The following is a 24,117-nucleotide window of genomic DNA, read 5'->3' on the forward strand; positions in this document are numbered from 1 at the left end:
TCAACTCGCCATTTACATCAGGTATAACTCCCAATGCAATCCCTCCCTCCCCTCCCATGATAGGCCCCGGTGTGTGATGTTCCCCTTCACGGTCCAAGTGATCTCATTGTTCAGTTCCACACAGTGGTATCGCGGTGTTGGTTTTCATTTGTGATAGTTTGCTAAGAGATGATGGTTTCCAGCTGCATCCATGTCTAAGGACGCAAACTCATCCTTTTTATGGCTGCATAATATTCCATGGTGTATATGTGCCACATTTTCTTAATCCAGTCTGTCTCTAGTGATTTGTTGGGTTGATTCCAGTGCTGCTGTGTGTGAATAGTGCAATAAACATACGTGTGCATGTGTCTTTGCAAAGCAGCATGATTTATAATCTTTGGGTATATACCCAGTAATGGGATGGCTACAAGGTCATATGGGTACATCTAGTTCTAGATCATGATCCATACATACTATTTTCCATAATGGTTGAACTAGTTTACAATCCACAACGGTATAAAAGTGTTCTGTTCTCACATCCTCTCCAGCACCTGTTGTTCCTGACTTTTTGAATGTCGCCATTCTAACTGGTGTGAGATGGTATCTCATTGTGGACGTTTGCATTTCTCTGATGGCCAGTGATGATGAGCATTTTTCATATGTCTGCTGGCTGTATGAATGTCTTCTTTTACGAAATGTCTGTTCATATCCTTTGCCCACTTTTGAGTGGGGTTGTTTGTTTTTTCTTGTAAATTTGTTGGAGTTCTTTGTAGGTTCTGGATGTAGCCCTTTGTCAGATGAGTAGATTGCAGAATTTTCTCCCATTCTGTGGTTGCCTGTTCACTCTGATGGTAGTTTCTTTTGCTGTGCAGAAGCTCTTTAGTTTAATGAAGTCCATTTGTCAATTTTTAGCTTTGCCGTTGCTTTTGGTGTTTTTAGACATGAAGTCTTTGCCCATGCCTATGTCACAAATGGGTACTACAGGTTTCCTCTAGGATTTTATGGTATTAGGTCTAACATTTAAGTCTCTAATCCATCTTGAATTAATTTTCATTATTATAGGAGTAAGGAAAGGATCAGTTTCAGCTTTCTACTTATGGCTGTAATTTTCCCAGCACCATTTATTAAATAGAGATCAGCACCCCATTTCTTATTTCTCTCAGGTTTGTCAAGATCAGATGGCTGTAGATGTGGTATTATTTCTGAGGACTCTGTTCTGTTCCATTGGCCTATATCTCTGTTTTGGTACCAGTACCATGCTGTTTTTGGTTACTAGCCTTGTGGTATAGTTTGAAGTCAGGCAGTGTGATGCCTCAGCGTTCTTTTGACTTAGGATTGTGTCTTGAGATGCGAATCTTTTTGGTTCCATATGAACTTTAAAGCAGTTTTCCAATTCTGAAGAAACTCATTGGTAGCTTTTGATGGGGATGGCATTGAATCTATAAAATTACCTTGGGCAGTATGGCCATTTCACGATAATGATTCTTCCTATCCATGAGCATGGTATGTTCTTCCATTTGTTTGTGTCCTCTTTTATTTCACTGAGCAGTGGTTTGTAGTTCTCCTTGAAGTTCTTTGTCCCTTAGTTGGATTCCTAGGTATTTGATTCTCTTTGAAGCAATTGTGAATGGAAGTTCATTCATGATTTGGCTCTCTTTGTCTGTTACTGGTGTATAGAATACTTGTGATTTTTGCATAATTTTTGTATCCTGAGACTTTTACTGAAGTTGCTTATGTCAAGCTTAAGGAGATTTTGGAGGGCTGAGACAATGGGGTTTCTAAATATACAATCATGTCATCTGCAAACAGGGACAATTTGACTTCTTCTTTTCTAACTGAATACCCTGATTTCTTTCTCTTGCCTAATTGCCCTAGCCAGAACTGTACGCATTTGAATAGGAGTGGTGGTGAGAGGGCATCCTGTCTTGTGTAGTTTTCAAGGGAATTTTCCAGTTTTTGCCCATTCAGTATGATATTGACTGTGGGTTTGTCATAAATAGCTGTTATTGGCTTTGAGGTACGTTCCATCAATACCGAATTTATTGAGCGTTTTAGCATGAAGGGCTGTTGAATTTTGTCAAAACGCATCTGTGATCATCATGGTTATGCTTGGTTTGTGGAATATTTTGTGTTGGTTTGCGTGTTGTGCATGCGGATGACCGCGATCATGGTGGACGGCTTTGATGTGTTGTTGAATCCGGTTTTGCCAGTATTTTATTGAGGATTTTTTGCATCGATGTTCATCAGGGATATTGGTCTAAATTCTCTTTTGTTGTGTCTCTGCCAGGCTTTGAGTATCAGGATGAGTGTTGGCCTCATAAAATGAGTTGGGAAGTTCTCTTTTTTCTATTGATTGGAATAGTTTCAGAAGGAATGGTTCCAACTCCTCCTTATACCTCGGTAGAAATTAAAAGCATGAATCCATCTGGTCAGGACTTTTGGTTGACATTATTAATTATTGCCTCAATTTCAGAGCCTACTATTGGTCTAGCTGAGGTTTAACTTCTTCCTGGTTTGATCTTGGAAGAGTGTAAGTGTCCAGGAAATTATCCATTTCTTCTAGGTTTCCAGTTTATTTGCGTAGAAGGTGTTTAGGTATTCTCTGATGGTAGTTTGTATTTCTGGCTGGGATTCGGTGGTGAGTATACATACCTCTCATTTTTAATTGAGTCGATTTGATTCTTCTCTCTTTTCTTCTTTATTTGGAGTACTTTAATTGGTCTGTCAATTTCGTTGATCTTTTCAAAAACCAACTCCTGGATTCTGGTGATTTTTTGGAGGGTTTTGTGTCTCTATCCACTAATTCTACTATTGGTGTTGAATGGTGTTCTCTAATTCATTGATGTTGATGTTAGTCTTTCTCTGTTCATCCTTCATTCTCTGGTTCATCTGTCATTTCGTTATGTGCCCAGTAGTCGTTCAGGGCAGGTTGTTTCAGTTTCCATGTGGTTGGTGGTTTTGATTGGTTTTCTTGGTCCTGAGTTCTGGTTTGATTGCACTGTGGTCTGAGAGACGGTTTGTTGGGAATTTCTGTTCTTGTACATTTGCTGAGGGAGTGCTTTGCTTAATTATATTGTCAATTTTGGAGTAAGTGATGTGGTGCTGAGAAGATGTATTCTGTTGATTTGTTGGAGAGTTTGTAGCAGATGTCTGTAGGTCTGCTTGCTGCGAGATGAGTTCAATTCCTGGATATCCTTGTTAACTTTCTGTCCCCATTTGATCTGTCTAATGTTGACAGTTGGAGTGTTGAAATTCCCATTATTATTGTGGGAGTCTAGTCTCTTTGTAAGTCTCTAAGGACTTGCTTTATGAATCTAGGTGCTCCTGTATTGGGTGCATATATATTTAGGATAGTTAGCTGTTCCTGTTGAATTGATCCCCTTTACCATTATGTAATGGCCTTCTTTGTCTCTTTTGATCTTTGATGGTTTTAAAGTCTGTTTTATCAGGAGCTGGTATTGCAACCCTGCTTTTTTGTTCTCCATTTGCTTGGTAAATCTTCCTCCATCCTTTATTTTCAGCCTATGTATGTCTCTGCGTGTGAGATGGGTCTCTAGTACAGCAGACTGATGGGTCTTGACTCTTTATCAGTTTGCCAGTCTGTGTCTTTTCATTGGAGCATTTAGTCCATTTACATTTAACGTTAAGATTGTTATGTAACAGTCCTGCCATTATGATATTAACAGTTTATTTTGCTCGTTAGTTGATGCAGTTTCTTCACAGCCTCGATGGTCTTTACATTTTGCATGTTTTGCAATGGCTGGGTACCAGTTTGTTCCTTTCCATGTTGAGTGCTTCCTTCAGGGTCTCTTGTAAAGGCCTAGTGGTGACAAAATCTGCAGCATTTGCTTATCTGGCAAAGGATTTTATTTCTCCTTCATATGAAACTTAGTTTGGCTGGATATGAAATTCTGGGTTTAAAATTCTTTTCTTTAAGAATGTTGAATATTATTTCTCTCTTCTGGCCAGAGTTTCTCCCGAGAATCTGCTGTGAGTCTGATGGGCTTCCCCTTTGTGTGTAACCCGACGCTCTCTGGCTGCCCTTAGATTTTCCTTCATTTCAACTTTGGTGAATCTGGCAATTATGTGTCTTGGAGTTGTCTCTCGAGGAGTATCTTGTGGCGTTCTCTGTATTTCCTGGATTTGAATGTTGGCTGCCTATTAGGTTGGGGGAAGTTCTCTGGATGATATCTGAAGGTGTTTTCCAACTTGGTTCATTTTCCCCCTCACTTTCCAGGCACCCCAATCAGACGTAGATTTAGTCGCTTTTGTCCCATACTTCTTGCATTTTGTTCATTTCTTTTTCTTCTTTTTTTTCTTTTGGTTTCTCTTCTTGCTTGTTTCATTCATTTGATCCTCAATCGCTGTGCTCTTGTTAGATGTTCAGTTACAGAGCTTGTGCGTTTATCACATGTTTCTCATGTCATGGTTTCATCTCTTTCATTTCGTTGTGACCTTCTCTGCATTAAAAATTACTCTAGCCGTCCAGTTTCTTCCACTTTTTTTTTTTTCAAGATTTTTAGTTTCTTTCTTTGGTCATTAATTCCTCCTTTAGCTCTGAAATTTGATGGACTAGAAACCTTCTTCTCTCATCTCGTCAAAGTCATTCTCCCTCCAGCTTTTGATCCGTTTGTGATAGGCTGCGCTCCTTTGGAGATGTGCTCTTATTTTTTTAATTTCCAGCTTTTTCTGCCCCTGCTTTTCCCCATCTTTGTGGTTTTATCTGCCTCCTGGTCTTTATTGATGGTGATGTACTGATGGGGTTTTGGTGTAGAGTGTCCTTCCCTGTTTGATAGTTTTCATACAACAGTCAGGACTCGGCTGCCAGAACCATTGGAGATCGCCCGAGGAGTCCCTCAGACCCTGTTTGCCTGGGTATCCCAGCAGAGGCTGCAGAAGATAGAATATTTTCTGAACAGCGAGTGTACCTGTCTGATTCTGCTGGAAAGCTTCCCCTCTCAGGAACCTCCACCCCTTGTGAAGTGTGGGGTGTCAGACTGCCCCTAGTGGGGGATGTCTGGATTAGGCTTCTCGGGGTCAGGGACCCACTTGAGCAGGCAATCTGTCCCGTTCTCAGATCTCAGCCTCCCGTGTTGGGAAGTCCTGCTCTCTTCAAAGCTGTCAGACAGAGTGGTTTCGTGCAGAGGTTTTCTGCTGCTTTGTTGTTGTTTGTTGTTGTTGTTGTGTAGCTGTGCCCTGTCACAGAGGTGGAGTCTACAGGGGCCAGTAGGACTCAGGCTGCTGTAGGCTCCCACCCAGTTGGAGCTTCCCAGCAGCTTTGTTTACCTACTTAAGCCTCAGCAATGGCAGGCGCCCACTCCCCAGCCTGGCTCTGCTGCCTTGCGGTGAATCACAGGTACTGTGCTAGCAATGAGGGGGAGGCTCCGTGGGCGTGGTTTACCTCCCGGCCAGGTGTGGGATATGATCTCCTGGTGCGCCTGTTTTAAAGCGCAATATTGGGTGGGAGTTACCCGATTTTCCACGTGTTGTGTCTCAGTTCCCCTGGCTAGGAAAGGGATTCCCCAGTGACTTCCCAGGTGTGATGCCTGCAGCCCTGCTTCAACTCGCTGGTGGGCTGCAGCAGCTGATGGCACCGATCGTGGGGCCTCCCCAGTGGGATGAGATTGGTACACTCAGTTGAAAATGCAGAAATCAGGTCTTGCTGGCTGGCGTGGGAGTTGGAATGGAGCTGTTCCTATTGACCGTAGCCCTTTATGGTTACATTTTTAAATGCTCATCGACACTTCTTTCATTATGTCTTTTCTGAGATATTTAACATTTCCAAGGTTTTTCTTCATCAATCACTCTCTTCATGTTTGGGCACATTTTTATTTTTATTAGCTTATCTCAGATTCTCTTTAAGAATACTCAGAGTATCTTGGGCATGATCTCATCAGTTACATGCAGGATAGAGAACAGACACATTTCCCTTGCTTACTTTTGATTAAATGCTTTTTTTTTTGCTAGTTTGGGTTGCTATACTCCAGGACTATGAGCTTCCTAGGATGTACAAGGCATTCTCTTTTCATTGAAAAGGTGAGGGAATGGTTAGGGTTTATTGACAGGGTGTTGTGTCTTGGGATTGACAGAAGTTGGATGGATTGGAACTTAAAATTATACCCATTGGAGGCTGCAACAGAGTCAGACTTCTGTAAACAGTTGTCAACAAAGAGCTCAATATGATGTACCAAGATGTCCCCAGAAATGGATAAATGGGCAGAGAGTATTAGTAAGGATTCTGGGGGCAGTCACACAGCAGATTCAGGCATTGAGTATAGGCTGAGGTTTGGGCAAGGAAGTTGATTAGAACAGGAGCAGGATGGAGAGTCCAGGAGTACCAGAGTCAGAATTGGCTCTCAGAGTTGGCTCTCAGAGTGGAGAGTGGCAGGCTGTTTGCCCTGGGGACCCACTGGGGCTGGGACTTGGAAGGGAGGCCATCATAACTGCAACACGGGCTAGTAGAAGAATAACTGAACGTTGCTTTTCTTAACCAAACTACAGGCACTCTTGTGTTGCATTCCCTTAGAGACCATCAAAGTGATGCCTTGCAAATGATTTTCCGTGAATGCAAGAAAAGATGATTAAAATGGAGCTCTAACTTTACTGCCTTCCTTCTCTTTTGAGAACTTTCTTTTGCAGTTTTCCTTCTTGGGATAGTATTTATCTTTGGTATTAATCTGGAGAAGCAATTATCTTAGTTAAAATTCTACTCTTTGTGAGAGAGAAAGGTATCTCACTGGCAAGCCTGTGACCTTGGTTTTGATGAGAAGTGATTTAAAGTAGCTTTACCCTTGCAACTGAAAAACAAATGAGATGTCTCTAAGACAGTTTCTAAATTTCTGGCCATCAGCTCCAGCCTTTCCCTTCATATTTACATAGTAATATCTTTCTGTCCCCACTGAAAGACCAAGAATTCTTCAGTTTCTGGGCAGTAAGTATATTAGCAGTTTGATTGCTAATAGTAAATAACAAGTAGAAGTTTTTACTTAATTGTTGCTTCCTAAAGAGCAGGCACTGCATCCCCATAAGAACAGAATTTCCTTGGATTGTGATAAACCTGCAAGACTGTCTCTCAATGGCAATCAGGAGACCCTGAGGTCTCACCCTTCTGTGAGCTTTATGTACCATGCTCTGGATATAATGTCTATGTATTGTTCACATGCTCTGGATATGATGTTTATATATTGTTTCCTAATCACATGTTACCTGATTCTGGTCAAATCCTGTTTCCCCCTGGCTGATATTGCCAAGGTCAGTCACACCTCATTCCCAAGGCAGCTCACATTGTGACAGGAGCTGAAGATGGCTAGAGCCATCACCACTGCCACCATTATTACCACCACCACTGCCACTACCACAACAAAATAACTGACAAGGGTTAGGTTTGAGAAGAAAATAACAGGAGAAAGCTTGCTGTCTTCGAATGGGAACTTGAAGTTTCCCACTGGCTTCTAGAGCAGGTTTGTAGCTGCCTAATCTTTTGTTTTAATGTAATTTTATTTCCATTTAATATGTTTTAATAAAATTTAAAATGTATGTCAACTCTGTCTTCAAATTATTTTGGTTCACAGACAAATATCCTCGAGAATTGTGGTCAAGTTAAGGTTTAGAGGAAGAGGCCGGGATGGATCTAGATTTTTGGGAGATATTAAAGTTTATATAATTGAGAGTAGAAGAGTTCTCTTTAAGAAAAAGAAATAGGCCGGAAGCAGAGACCTTTAAGATGCTCTCAACAATAAATAACATTAATGCTATTTAGCAATACAAGTAAGTTTTTGCTATTAGTGGAAGCAGTTTCAATGTGTTAATAAACCACACCTTAATTAGTAAGCTGCTGTAACTAAGTCACAGTTAATGAAAAATAATACTGATAATATATTAACAGAACTCGAACTTGCACATCAACTAAGTTTTCTCATGAAAGTACTATAGCTATGTGAAATACATAGATGACACTAGAAAAAATAAAAAAGTTAAAATATTTTACTGGGCATTTAAAGATGCTCAAATGTGAATTCTAAACAGGGATGTTATCTTACTGAACTTTGAGTATTTAAATTTTAGCATCTCAGATACTCACATGGGATGGACTGCTTCCTCTACTCCTCCAGTTGTCTGGGTAAAATCTGTCCATCCTTTAAATCGCAGCTGAAATAGCAACTGCTTCTTCGGCTAAGCTTCCTTGTTCTTCTCCTTCCTTTGAATATCCCAGGCTTTTTAAATTCTACTTCCCTTGCAATATTTGATGCTGCTTGCCTTCCATGCATTGTAGAATGTTTTATTTGTTTGACTAGATAAGCTTCTTGAGGGTCATGACAACATTTCCTTCACCCTTGCATGTTTTACAATGATATATCAGAGAAGTTAATTTAATAAATGAATGCCCCTTATTCCATTTTCTTGTTTTATGTTCTTAAGAGATATTATCACTAGCTGAAATTACTGCATTTTGCTGTAGTTGTTTCCCACTCATTTATAATCTCTCACCCTCAACACAAATGAAGCCCCAGAAAGACAGAGGCCTTACCTGTCTTGTTAACTTTAGTATCCCCAGCATTTAGCATAGCAGCTAACTCATATGGACCTAATTTTGTATTTGTAATTTTTATTCCTTTTTTTTTTTTTTTTTCTAGAGACAGAGTCTCCCTCTGTTGCCCAGGCTGGAGTGCAGTGGCAGATCTTGGCTCACTGCAACCTTCGCCTCCCGGGTTCAAGCCATTCTCCTGTCTCAGCCTCCCATGTGGCTGGGAATACAGGCACACACCACCACTCCTGGCTAGTTTATTTTGTATTTTAGTAGAGATGCGTTTCACCGTGTTGCTCAGGCTGGTCTCAAACTCCTGAGCTCAGGCAATCCACCCGCCTCGGACTCCCAAAGTGTTAGGATTACAGGCGAGAGCCACTGTGCCCGGCCTATTTCTTTTTCTTAAAGAGAACTCCTCTACTCTCAATTATATAAACTTTAATATCTCACAAAAATCTAGATCCATCCCTGCCTCTTCCTCTAAACTTTAACTTGACCACAATTCTGGACAGTTAATCATTAACCTAGGTACATTTTTGAAATCCTGAACTGTCGCCAGTTTCTACTTTTCTTGAGGTCTCTGACTTTCCCTCTATGTGCTGATACCTAACCAAAGCTTTTCTCTAGTCTCAAAAATTCTAAAAACATACTGTAGATCTGTATTCAGCATAAAGTTTCAAATACAGATTATGACTACATAATTTTCCCTGACATTCAGTTATAGGAATATTCTGAATTTCCCATTACTTGAAGTATATTCAAACTTTAGATTTAGAGAGAAGTTTAGTTAGACTGAAGGTACATTTTATTTTTCCTCCATAACAAACTAGGTCCCCATGTATAATGTAAAGTATGTCTCATCTTAAATAAATATATGACTATGCCTGGATCATTTTTACGAATATAAGATTCCATAACTGTCTGAACCAAGTGCCTGGCTTTGTAGGAATACTGGGGGCATCGGACACCGATGTTTTAGCTTTTAATCCCTGCCCTCCCTGGATCTATGCATTGCATTTTTCATTATTTTTTCAAAACTATTTTCCAAATGCATTGGAAGCACAAAACTATCTTAAAATATTTTCTGTTTTTACCATTTTCTCTAAATGTCCCCCTGAATTTTATAATTTATTGTTTTCCAAATGTTAAAGAATTTGGTAGGGAAAAGCACCTTTTCTTTCCCCTTACTTGTGTTTTTCAGCTTCTAAAAATAATACTCACTATAGCCACAGCTGCGAGCATACATAAAAATGCAATAATAAATCAGTTGGAGCTCAAATAAAACATTCTAGGCCAGTTCTTGCATTCCCCATGCCAGCCTTGGCAGAGTTTTTATGTTGCTGGGTCAGCTCCTGGGAAAGCTCCAGAAAAATAAGGAAAGCTACTGCTGGAGCTGATAACTCCTCTCTATCCTCCCAGATGCTGGGTCAGTCCTAGGGACAGATAAGTGCTTAGCAAATGTCTGCTGAATTTTTTTGCCAACACTAGGAATCTAGAATGGTTGTAGTGAAGATAAATTATACTGACAATTACCATTTATTGAGTACTACTGTGTGCTCAAGCATGTGTGCAGTGTTCAACATGCACTGTCTGGATGGGTACTGGACACTTTCATTGAAATATTTTGATGTAGCTATTTTGATAAAGCTATTTAAAGGCCACACACATTTTAACAAGCAAACTGTAATATTTTTAGCTTTTAAAATTAGCAGCTCTTCAATATCCTCACACTCTATGTAAAGCATAGCTTATTACCAACTTCCATCCCTGAGGCAGGGCTTGGGAAGGGGTAAGGGATAGATATTTTCTCACTCCAAAGCACACTAAAGCAAAGTTCGTGTGATTATTACACTTGCTAAAGATAAGGCGCCTTCTATTACCATTAATCGTTTTGAAAAATCAGCCACTAATTCTCTAAGAATTCATTGTGTGTATCTTTTTTTTTTTTTTTTTTTGAGACTGAGTCTCATTGTCGCCCAGGCTGGAATGCAGTGGTGCGATCTCAGCTTACTTCAACCTCCGTCTCCTGGGTTCAAGCGATTCTCCTGTCTCAGCCTCCTGAGTAGCTGGGATTACCCAACTAACTTTTTTATTTTTAGTAGAGACAGGGTTTCACCATGTTGGTCAGGCTGGTCTCGAACTCCTGACCTCATGATCTACCCACCTTGGCCTCCCAAAGTGCTGGGATTACAGGTGTGAGCTACTGTTTCCAGCCAATTGTGCATATCTTATAGTCTTAGATTTCTCCCTGAGCATTCTATGGTAATGTTCAGTGATTTTAAATTAATAAATGTGTGGGTCTATTTAATAATAAAACTTTCTGATTTCCAGTTGAAAAACTAGATCGGCGACTCTAAGTGTTCCTAGAGGGGCATATTTGAATACAAGTTTTAAAAAAGGATATTTAGTATGTAACATAATTTTATCGCTGGAGAAGGATAAATATAATCACTACAAATATCAACTACACAAAAATGAACAAAATGGAAAGGAAAAGTCCATCATAATTAGAGCAGTGGTTCAGAATGGAATCAGAATGGAACAAGAAGCAGTAATAGTTCCCTCTTTTACTAGGTCACCAAAAAGGACAACAACACCAGCAATAGTAACAATAGTGCTTTGCCTACATCAAAAGGGGCAAAACAAAAACTCTTGCTTCAGTCTCTGAAGCTGGATCTCATCATACCTATTGTAGAGACCTTATCCAATGTCACACAAAGCTTGTAGGCACCAGAACCAAGTCTGCCTGATTGACTATTCTTTTAACTCTGTGTTTGCACCAAGGAGGAGATGTGAAATATGTGATCTAAGGCAATTGCGTCTGACTAAAAGGAACTTCTGGTGCAAGGTGCTGGGTGCTGTACAACATGGGCTAGCTAATAGCTGTGTCTATGCCAGCTGTGGCATGAAGTGGGTTTGGAACAACATTCAGGCCCTGCCAAGCAAAGATATCCTCTCCCATTCCAAGGGCTCTGGGTGGCTGATCCTGGTGTTTGGGGAGACGCTTGCTACCATGGCTGATAAAGTAGTGGTTCTGACACCTCTGATGGAAATGTCAGTCAGTGTCGTACTATTGTGCCATCTATGACGAAAGATGAATGGGAAGCAGCTATAGCTATTTGTAGTTTTGTAATACTCAGGCAAAATGAGCCATTGTAATAGCTGTCTTAGAACAAAATCCATAGCACAGCAAGCTGTGAAATGATATGCTGGTGTCTTAGCCTGGCTGCCTTGGATTGATATGCATGGAACTTTCTCTCTGCCTCCACCAAAAGCTTATACTTACCAGATCCCTGCTGAGATTATATGTATTGAAAGATGTGATGCAGATAATTGCTTCCCCTCCTCAAAGATCCTTTTTGTTATTGTTTAATAAATAAACAAAACCTATTAAAGACTGATCAGTTGATCTGGTTGTGGTGAAAATCTTTGAATTCTCAGCTGGGGAAGCTTAGGGATGTAATAGCTTTCTCTTTAAGATTAAAGGAGCAAATAGGTTTAGCTATTTCTGTTGTTGGAGGTGGAAAATAATAAAATACTATGAAATAATTATAGAAATTCTAAGGACCAGAATTACAAAATATTAGACTTGGAAAGGGAGATGGGGAGTAATGATTTCTTCTAAAATTCTTTCATTTGTTAATTCATTCAACAAATGTTTATTGATTGCCTGCTATATTTCAGGCTTTATTCTGTGTACTGAGATACATCAATGAGAAAAGCTGACAAAAATATTTTTTAATGCTGCTATCATTTTACAGATGAAGACTGAGTTCTAGAAAGTTCACATGCTTAAATCATAGAATTAATTGGGGGAGAATTGGATTTGTAGTCTAGTTCTCCCATTTTCAGCTTTGAGCTATTTCAATTATATCACATCACTCTAGTTCTAGCAGATGAAGTCAATGTCTGCACTAAATATTATGCTTATATTCTTTCTTTTTTTGTTGATATATCATTTGTATATATTTTGGGGGCACATGTGATATTTAGATACATATATACAGTGTTTAATGGTAAAATCAAGGTAATTGGGATATCCATCACCTCAAACATTTATTTTTTCATTGTTTTGGAAACATTACAATTCTATCTTCTAGTTAGTTTAAAAGATACTAAATTATGGTTAACTATAATGTCCCTTCTTTGCTATTGAGTACTAGAAATGTTCATTCTAGTTAACTGAATTTTGTACCCCTTTACCAACTTTTCTTAATTTCCGTCTCCCATCTTCAAGTCCCAGCCTTTGGTAACCACCTTTCTATATAAAAATAAGAATTAAAAAATTAGCTATTATATTTTGGAATTTTCTTGTTACAGTAGGTTGGTTTATACAGTAATTAATATGCCTTTTTTTTTTTTTTTTTGAGATAATGTCCCTCTGTTGCCCAGGCTGGAGTACAGTGCCATGATCTTGGCTCACTGCAACCTCCATCTCCTGGGTTCAAGTGATTCTCCTGACTCAGCCCTGGGATTACAGGTGCCTGCTGCCAAGCCTGGCTAATCATTGTATTTTTCATAGAGATGAGGTTTTACCATGTTGGCAAGGGTGGTCTCGAACTCCTGAACTCTAGTGATCTGCCTGCCTTGGCCTCCCAAAGTGCTAGGATTACAGGCGTGAGCCACCGTGCCCAGTCAGTATTTTTTAATAATTAATAATTACAGGTTAATTTAATAGACAGGCTGGCATAACAGGAAAAGCAAAAGATTTGGAATTAAAGAATGTGAGTTAAAATTATGGTACTGCTACTCACTAACCATGTAAACTCAGGCAAATCACTTAACTTTTTGAGGAGCCTTCTCCTCGGTAAAACGGGTATTGTTTCTACAAACATTTATTACATGTCCACTGTGCAAGACACTAAAAATGTAAAGATAAGACTCAATATTTGCTTTTGAAGTTTTATCACATATTTGGTGTATGCTACATGCTCAGTAAAAGTTGTTCATGACAGTCATGGGCAAGATGCCCGAATAGGAACAGCTCTGGTCTGCAGCTCCCAGAAAGATCAACACAGAAGGTGGGTGATTTCTGCATTTCCAACTGAGGTCACCGACTCATCTCACTGGGACTGATTAGACAGTGGGTGCAGCCCATGGAGGGTGAGCAGAAGCAAGATGGGGCATTGCCTCACCCAGGGAAGTGCAAGGGGTTGGGAACTCCCTCCTCCTGCCAAGGGAAGCCATGAGAGACTGTGCTGTGAGGAATAGTGCATTCCAGCCCAGATACTATACTTCTTCCACAGTTTTTGCAACCTGCAGACCACAGGGTATCCTTGGGTGCCTACACCACCGGGGCCCTGGCTTTCAAACACAAAATTAGGTGGCCATCCAGGCAGACACTGAGCTAGCTGCAGGCATTTTTGTTTTGTTTTGTTTTCATACCCCAGTGGCACCTGGAATGTCAGAGAGATAGAACCATTCACTCCCTTAGAAAGGGGGATGAAGCCAGGGAGCCAAGTGGTCTAGCTCAGTGGATCCCACAACCATGAAGCCCTTCAAGCTAAGACCCACTGACTTGAATTTCTTGCTGTCAGCACAGTGGTCTGAAGTCCACCTGGGATGCTCCAGCTTGGTGTGGGGAGGGGCGTCTGCTATTACTGAAACTTGAGTAGGCAGTTTCCCCTCACAGTGTAAACGAAGCTACAGGGAAGTTTGAACTGGATGGAGCTCACTGCAGCACTATAAAGCTGCTGTGGCCAGACTGCCTCTCTAGATTCTTCCTTTCTGGGCAGGACATCTCTGAAAGAAAGGCAGCAGCCCCATCAGGGGCTTATAGATAAAGTCCCATCTTCCTGTGACAGAGCACGTGGGGGAATGGGCAGCTGTGGGTTCAGCTTCAGCAGACTTAAACGTTCCTGCCTGCTGGCTCTGGAGAGAGCAGTGGATCTCCCAGCACAGTGCTTGAGCTCTACTAAGAGACAGACTGCCTCCTCAAGTGGGTCCCTGACCCATATGCCTCCTGACTGAGAGACACCTTATACAGCAGAGCTCTCACTGGCATCTGGTGGGTGCCCCTCTGGGATGAAGCTTCCAGAGGAAGGACCAGGCAGCAATTTTTGCTGTTCTGCAACCTCTGCTGGTGATACCCAGGCAAACAGGGTCTGGAGTGGACCTCCCGCAAACTCCAGCAGACCTGCAGCAGAGGGGCCTGAATGTTAGAAGGAAAACTAAAAAACAGAAAGGGATAGCATCAACATCAACAAAAAGGATGTCCACACATAAACCACATCCAAAGGTCACCAACACATCAAAGACCAAAGGTAGATAAATTCAGGAAGATGAGGAAAAACCAGCACAAAAAAGCTGAAAATTCCAAAACCCAGAAAATTCCCAAAACCAGCCTCTTCTCCTCCAAAGGATCACAGCTCCTCACCAGCAAGGGAACAGAACTGGATGCAGAATGAGTCTGACAAATTGACAGAAACAAGGTGTACCTGAAAGTGATGGAGAGAAAGGAAACAAGTTGGAAAACACTCTTCAGGATATTATCCAGAAGAACTTCCCCAACCTAGCAATACAGGCCAACATTCAAATTCAGGACATAGGACACCACAAAGATACTCCTACAGAAGAGCAACCACAAGACACATAATCATCAGATTCACCAAGGTTGAAATGAAGGAAAAAATGTTAAAGGCAGTAAGAGAGAAAGGTTGGGTAACCCACAAAGGGAAGCCCAACAGACTAACAGCAGATATCTCTGCAGAAACCCTACAAGCCAGAAGAGCGTGGGGACAAATGTTCAACATTCTTAAAGAAAAGAATTTTCAACCTAGAATTTCATATCCAGCCAAACTAAGCTTTATAAGTGAAGGAGAAATAAAATTTTTTACAGACAAGCAAATGTTGAGATGTTGAGAGCTTTTGTCATCACCAGGCCTGCCTTACAAGGGCTCCTGAAGGAAGCACTAAATATGGAAAGGAAACACTTGTACCAGCCACTGCAAAAACATACCAAGGTGCGTGTGTGTGTGTGTGTGTGTTTCTTTTTCTAAGAAGGAGTTTCACTCATTGCCCAGGCTGGAGTGCAATGGTGCAAACTCGGCTCACTGAAACCTCTGCCTCTGGGTTCATGTGATTGTCCTGCCTCAGCCTCCTGAGTAGCTGGGATTACAGGCACCCACCACCACACCCATCTAATTTTTGTATTTTCAGTAGAGATAGGATCTTGCCAAGTTGGACAGGCTGGTCTCAAACTCCTGACCTCAGGTAATCCTCCAGTTTCGGCCTCCCAAAATTCTGGGATTATAGGCATGAGCCACAGTGCCTGGCCAAAACTTATCAAGTTTTAAAGATGATAGACACATTGAAGACACTGCATCAACTAACAGGCAAAATAACCAATTAGCATAATGACAGTATCAAATTTACACATAACAATATTAACCTTAAATGTAAATAGGCTAAATGCCCCAATAAAAAGACACAGACTGGCAAATTGCATAAGGAGTCAAGACCCAGCAGTGTGCTGTATTCAGGAGACCCATCTCATGTGCAAAGACACATATATGACCAAAATAAAGGAATGCAGGGATATTTACCACACAAATTGAAAACAAAAAAAAAGCAGGGATTGCAATCCTAGTCTGTGATAAAACAGACTTTAAACCAACAAAGATAAAAAAAGACAAAGAAGGGCATTAAATAATGGTAAAGGGATCAACGCAACAAGAAAAGCTAACTATCTTAAATATATACACACTCAGTCAGGAGCACCCAGATTGATAAAGCAAGTTCTTAGAGACATACAAAGAGACTTAGGCTCCCACACAATAATAGTGGGAGACTAACACCCCACTGTCAATACTAGACAAATCAATGACACAGGAAATTAACAAAGATATTCAGAACTTGAACTTAGCTCTGGACCAAGTGGACCTAATAGACATGTACAGAACTCTGCACCCCAAATCAACAGAATATACATTCTTCTCAGCACCACATCACACTTATTCTAAAATTGACTACATAACTGGAAGGGAAACACTCCTCAGCAAATGCAAAAGAATGGAAATTATAACAAACAGTCTAGCAGATGACAGTGCAATCAAATAAAGAAACTTGCTCAGGATAAAGAACTCAGGATAAAGACCTCAGAATAAAGAAACTCGCTCAAAACCATACAACTACATAGAAACTGAACAACCTGCTCCTGAGACTACTGGGTAAATAAAGAAAATGAAGGCAGAAATAAAGATGTTCTTTGAAACCAATGAGAACAAAGACATAATGTACCAGAATCTCTGGGACACATTTAAAGCAGTGTGTAGAGGGAAATTCATAGCACTAAATGACCACAAGAGAAAGTGGGAAAGATCTAAAATCAACACCTTAACATCAAAATTAAAAGAACTGGAGTAGCTACAGCAAACAAATTCAAAAGCAAGCAAAAGGCAGGAAATAACTAAGATCACAGCAGAACTGAAGGAGATAGAGACACAAAAATCCCATCAAAAAATTAATGAATCCAGGAGCAGATTTTTTGAAAAGACTAACAAAACAGACTGATAGCCAAACTAATAAAGAAGAAATGAGAGAAAAATCAAATAGACACAATAAAAAATGATAAAGGAGATATCACCACAGATCCCACAGAAATACAATCTACCGTCAGATAATACTATAAACACTTCTGCACAAATAAACCAGAAAATTTAGAAGAAATGGATAAATTCCTTTACACATATACCCTGCCAAGACTAAACCAGGAAGATGTCAAATCTCTGAATAAACCAATAACACGTTCTGAAATTGAGGCAGTAGTTAGTAGCCTAACCACCAAAAAAAGCCCAGGACCCAATGGATTCACACCCGAATTCTGAAAGAGGTACAAAGAGGAGCTGTTACTATTCCTTCTGAAACTATTCCAAACAATAGAAAAACAGAGAATTCTCCCTAACTGATTTTATGAGGCCAGCATCATCCTGATACAAAAACCTAGTAGAGACAAAAAAAAAAAAAAAAAATTCAGGTCAATATACTTGAGGAACACCAATGCAAAAATCCTCAAGGAAATACTGGCAAACCGAATCCAGCAGTATATTCAAAAGCTTATCCACCACCATCAAGTCAGCTTCATCCCTGGGATGCAAGTTTGGTTCAACATATGCAAATCAATAAATGTAATCTATCACATAAACAGAACCAATGACAAAAGTACATAATTATCTCAATAGATGCAGAAAAGGCCTTAGATAAAATTAAAGAGCCTTTCATGCTAAAAACTCTCAATAAACTAGGTATTGATGAAATGTATCTCAAAATCTATTTATGACAAACCCACAGCCAATATCATACTGAATGGGCAAAAACTGGAAATATTCCCTTTGAAAACTGACACAAGACAAGGATACCCTCTCTCACCACTCCTATTCAACATGGTATTGGAAGTTCTGACCAGGGAAATCAGGCAAGAGAAAGAAAGGGTATTAAAATAGGAAGAGAGGAAGTCAAATTGTCTCTGTTTGCAGATGACATGATTGTATATTTAGAAAACCCCATCGTCTCAGCCCAAAATCTTCTTAGGCTGGCAAGCAACTTCAGAAAAGTCTCAGAATACAAAATCAATTTGCAAATATTACAAGCATTTCTATACACCAATAATAGAGAGCCAAATCATGAGTGAACTCTCATTCACAATTGCAATAAAGATAATAAAATACCTAGGAATACAACTTACAATAGATGTGAAGGACCTCTTCAAGGAGAACTACAAACCACTTCTTAAGAAAATAAGAGAGGATACAATCAAATGGAAAAACATTCCATGCTCATGGATAGGAAGAATCAATATTGTGAAAATGGCCATACTGCCCAAAGTAATTTATAGATTCAATGCTATCCCCATCAAGCTACCACTGACTTTTTTTACGGAATTAGAAAAATATCACTTTAAATTTCACATGGAACCAAAAAAGAGCCCACATAGCCAACACAATCCTAAGCAAAAAGAATAAAGCTGGAGGCATCACACTACCTGACTTCAGACTATACTACAAGTTACAGTCACCAAAATAGAACGGTACTGGTACCAAAACAGATATATAGACCAATGGAACAGAACAGAGGCCTCAGAAATAATGCCACACATCTGCAACCATCTGATCTTTGACAAACTTGACAAAAACAAGCAATGGGGAAAGGATTCCCTACTTAATAAATGGTATTGGGAAAACTGGCTAGCCATATGCAGAAAACTGAAACTGGATCCCTCCCTTACAACTTATACAAAAATTAATTTAAGATGGATTAAAAACATAAACATAAAACCTAAATCCATAAAAACCCTAGAAGAAAACCTAGGCTGTACTATTTAGGACATAGGCATGGGATGACTTTATGACTAAAACACCAAAAGCAATGGCAACAAAAGCCAAAATTGACAAATGAGATATAATTAAACTAAAGAGCTTCTGCACAGCAAGAGCAACTATCATCAGAGTGAACAGGCAACCTACAGAATGGGAGAAAACTTTGCAATCTATCCATCTGACAAATGACTAATATGTAGAATCTACAAGAGACTTAAACAAATTTACAAGAAAAAAACAACCCCATCAAAAAGTGGACAAAGGATATGACCAGACACTTCTCAAAGGAAGACATTTATGTGGCCAAGAAAAATGAAAAAAAGCTCATAATCACTGGTCATTAGAGAAATGCAAATCAAAACCACAATGAGATACCCTCTCTTGCCAGATAGAATGGTGATCATTAAAAAGTTAGGAACAACAGATGCTGGAGAGGATGTGGAGAAATGGGAGCACTTTTATGCTGTTGGTGGGAGTCTAAATTAGCTCAACCATTGTGGTTGACAGTGTGGTGATTCCTTCAGCATCTAGAACCAGAAATACCATTTGACCCAGAAATACCATTACTGAGTATATACCCAAAGGATTATAAATCATTCTACTATAAAGACACATGCACACACATGTTTACTGCAGTAATGTTCATATAGGGAACCAACCCTAATTCCCATTAATGATAGACTGCATAAAGAAAATGTGGCACATATACACCATGGAATACTATGCGGTCATAAAAAAGGATGAATTTATGTCCTTTGCAGGGACATGGATGAAGCTGGATGCCATCATTCTCAGCAAACTAGCACAGGAATAGAAAATGAAACACTGCATATTCTCACTTATAAGTGGGAGTTGAACAATGAGAACACATGGACACAGGGGAGGGGAGCATCACACTCTGGGGCCTGTCAGTGGGTATGGGGTTGGGGAGGGATAGCATTAGGAGAATTACCTAATGTAGATGACAGGGTGATGGGTGCAGCAGACCACCTTGGCACATGTGTACCTATGTAACAAACCTGCAAGTTCTGCGCGTGTACCCCATTACTTAAAGTATAATAAAAATAATAAAGGATGAGTTCATGTCCTTTGCAGGGACATGGATAAAGCTGGAAACCCTCATTCTCACCAAACTAACACAGGAACAGAAATCTAAACATTGCATGTTCTCACTCATAAGTGGGAGTTGAACAATGAGAGCACATGGACACAGGGAGCGGAACATCACAAACCAGGGTCTGTCAGTGGTTAGGGGGCTAGAGGAGGGATAACATTAGGAGAAATACCTAATGTAGTTGACGGGTTGATGGGTGCAGCAAACCACCATGGCACGTGTATACCTATGTAACAAACCTGCATGTTCTGCACGTGTATCCCAGAACTTAAAGTATATAAAAAAAGTTGTTCATGAAAGGTAATTCTGGTTACATAACCATATGGTATAATTTTGATTGATGTTTCATCTTTTTTTTTTTTGAAACAAGGTCTTGCTCTGTCACATAGGCTGAAGTGCAGTAGCATGATCATAGTTCACTGTCACCATGAACTCCTGGGCTCAAGCGACCGTCCTGCCACAGCCTCCCAAGTAGCTAGGACTACAGATTTGTGCCACTACACCTGACTAATTATTGTCCATGTTTTAATTTTTTTTTGTGGAGACAGGGTCCCAGCCTGGTCTCAAACTCCTGCCCTTAAGCAATCTTCCTGGGTGCTGTAGCTCATGCCTGTAATCCCAGTGCCTTGGCCTCCCAAAGTGAGGCCATAGTGAGCTACTGCTCTCAGCTCACTCCTTATTGTCTCTGTCTGACAGATTTCAGTGACAAAAATGGTAATAGAGAAGTTATGCAATGAAAACAAAAAAACTACAATTATTACTTAATTGGAGTTTGGATTGCTATTTCTTTAGAACACAGATTTAATCCCAGGAATAAACAAAAGACATCTTTGTTGATAATCTATCATATAGTAAAAAAATTATACATGGCTGGGTGTGGTGACTCACACCTGTAATCTTTGGGAGGCCGAGGTGAGTGTGTCACCTGAGGTCAGGTGTTCGAGACCAGCCTGGCCAACATGGTGAAACCCTGTCTCTTGTAAAAATAAAAAAAATTAGCTGGGTATGGTGGCATGAACCTGTGGCCCCAGCTCCTCCAGAGGCTGAGGCAGGAGAATTGCTTGAACCCGGGAGGTGGAGGTTGCAGTGAACTGAGATCACTCCAGTGCACTCCAGACTGTGCAACAGAGCGAGACTCCATCTCCAACATAAATAAATAACACACACACACACACACACATACACACACACATTTTAAGTTTTCAATAGGCCTTCATATGGTTCTTTCAGAATTCTATACACAGTAATAAAAGTAATTGAAAATAGAAAGGACAGAGATACAGCAGTAGACACTGTCAGTGCTGACAGTGGAATCAGAGGAAGTATAAAAACTACTCAGCTGAAGGCAGAAGACTCATACCATTCCCTAGTAGCTTCTGAGGTAATTCTATATCATGTGCTGCACATGCACTTTTTTTTGTGCATCCCTCCTGACAATAACTGAGGATCATAGTATAAGAGTTCTCAAATCATGAAGAAGAGATGAAGAGCAGTGTTTTCTGTTTAGTAAGGCAGGTATCAATGAAGGTATTAAAAGATTTCTAACAAGAATGCCTCAAATAGCGTCTTGCCTAAAGGAGTAAGATTGGCTTAGCTGGACACTGCTTTGGTACAGTACCACTTTCCCCCAGGGTTTTAGATCAATGAGGTGTTGCTGTTATATATATTAACTCAGGTAACAGTGTTACCTTGAGAAAAATTACAACTATCTAACTTCCTTTTTCTCAAAAATGTATTAGTTATAATATCTAAGTTTTTGTTTTTCTGCAATTTAGAAATGGTCACTAGTCAGCATCTTAGGCTGTGTCTGAGAAATCTTTCAGATCTGATGAACTCTGGATCACTAGTTCTGAGAACCCTTTCCTAGCAATATTTGGATTTGCCGAGAAAAAGTTTTTAGATGTTCTTCCTTTTTAATATGGAGATGTTGAGCTCAAACTAATACTGAAATTATGTCATTTCCTTTGCTTTTCCTTGGGGGCTTTCATTAATCCTTGATACCACTGAGAGACTAAATAATCTCTAAGCCCTTCATCTTATATTTGGATAAATTTGATAATTACTTTTATAAGTCTAGTAATTCATATTCATGAGCAAAAAGCTTGGGAAATTAGATAGGTTGAAAAGGAATAGAAGATTGAAAATTTAATTATGAGTTATGAAGATATTCAATAGGAAACATGTGCTTCAGAAGCAGACACGTTTTTTTCCAGAGAATACACAACACTCTGAAGCTTATCCTCAAATTGACTAAAAAATAGAGGCAATCAAATTCAAAGGACAGGTTGTTTCTATTGTGCAAGTTCAGGGTTTTCATGTGAAAGGAAAAAGAAGAAAGGATTTAAAATTTCCCAACTTCTTTCTAAAGGATTTAAAATTTCCCAACAACTTCTTTCTAAAAGCTCTAAGCCTTAAAAGGAACAGAATCTGAGATCCACTCTGATTTATGATTTTATAATTCTACAAAAGCCTTTCACTGGAAATTTAGAATGATATGACTTCACTTTATAATGATGTGGAAAGATATCTTAGTTGAAGAGGGATGACTAATGTTTCAATACATGTACAGTTGCCTATGCTTCTTTGTGGGCAGTTTATCTATAAATATTATCTCTTCTATTACTTTGATTACTCCTTTTCTATTTGCTTTAACAATATTATCTTGCTGTCCCCCAAATGGAAATATTCCACAAGGTTTGGCTCTAAATCATCTACTCTTTTCTTTCCACGTTGTACAGTGAAAGTTTCATTCAAGGCAGCTTACTGCAACTCTCCCCTCTATATGGACAACAACCACCTCCCCTCCACCCCACACACAGGAACGTGCATGTCTGCATGTGCACGCATGCACACACACACACACACCCCTCTGAATTCTTAGTCAAGCATTCTCCTTTTAGTTTTCAACCTCCTGTTGAGAACATAGCCTGCTACAAATGGAGGAGAAAGGTTGAGTGGTTGTTAGGGGTCATCTACTTGAAAGTTCTTCTACAAATCAAATTCTATAGGTTCTGCTTGAATTCCTCCAGTAACAGAGAATTTTAGTGTCAAATTGATATATGTGAGAATCCCAGCCCATCACTTAGAAACTGTCACTGAGAATAAATTACATACCTTTTCCCAGCCTTAGTATCCTCATCTGAAATGAGAATAGTAACAGTATCTACCATATGGGTTCACGATAAGCTACTGGAATGACTCAATACATAATAACTATGTCAGTTATGTCTTTCTTTTTTACAGTTTTTATTATGTGCAACTGCTGTGTGCATTACTCTTATCTTTCTCCTAGATCCTAAATTTATTAATGGCAGCTACTGTGTATTATTCATCTTTTCACTCCACAAACTCACAAACCAGGTTTTCCTAATAATAGATCCATAGATAAACACTGAACTGTGATAAAATTTGTTCTAGGCTTCAGCCAAATGAGAAAAATAAAACCGTTGTGTTCCATAAACCTGAAGATGCAGAATTTAAAAGATTGTAACTTATTCTGAGACAATTTTTAACATATTTTTTGTTGTCAACGTATCTTTTAAGCATGAAATGATGTTGAGATTAGATGGTTGTTGCTTTCAAATGTTTTAATTTAGAAAAATGAAAAGGTGGAAATCTCTTTTCATTATCAATCATTTAAAGATTGCTAAATTTATCAAATTCAAAATAGCCTAGGATAGTACCTTATGTGTAGTTGGCTCTCACAGTTGTCAGTTGATGTCTAGCCTCCTCGATGCTTACTTAGTGGTCATTTTCCTTCTCTTGTCTCTACTAGAGATCTGAGAGAGAAATATGGAAAATTAAGTAAAAATAGACTATTAAAAATACTTAATAGCTCCAATTAGAGACTTGACTGGAAAATTGAAGAGTGAGAAAAACAGTGGTTAAAAATCATATTTTGGAATTACTTATATATTTCAGTTTCATACTAATCGTTGTTTATTATTTGCCACATTACTTGATTTGCAGCTAATTACAAACTTAAACAGCAGTGGATAAAAATATTAGTTACCACTTTTCTGTGCGAAAACAAAAATGTGTTTAAGGTAAATGCCAACATATTATAAAATGATTTTAACAATTTGATTAAATTCTAAAAATACTTTCATAATTAGTATAAGTTTTAAAATAAATTAAAAATAGATTACCGAAATTATATAGAAAAATAGATTAGCCAGGTGTGGTGG

The 24,117-nt window shown here is 39.3% G+C and overlaps 1 pseudogene; it reads left to right on the plus strand.

The window, feature by feature from the left end:
• The window catches only part of LOC110743017, a 147,609-nt pseudogene extending 136,018 nt beyond the window's left edge, over positions 1 to 11,591 (plus strand).
• Positions 11,592 to 24,117: the final 12,526 nt, after the last annotated feature.

Source organism: Papio anubis, chromosome 6 (genome assembly GCF_008728515.1).
Source record: "Papio anubis isolate 15944 chromosome 6, Panubis1.0, whole genome shotgun sequence".
NCBI classification, from domain to species: Eukaryota; Metazoa; Chordata; class Mammalia; order Primates; family Cercopithecidae; genus Papio; species Papio anubis.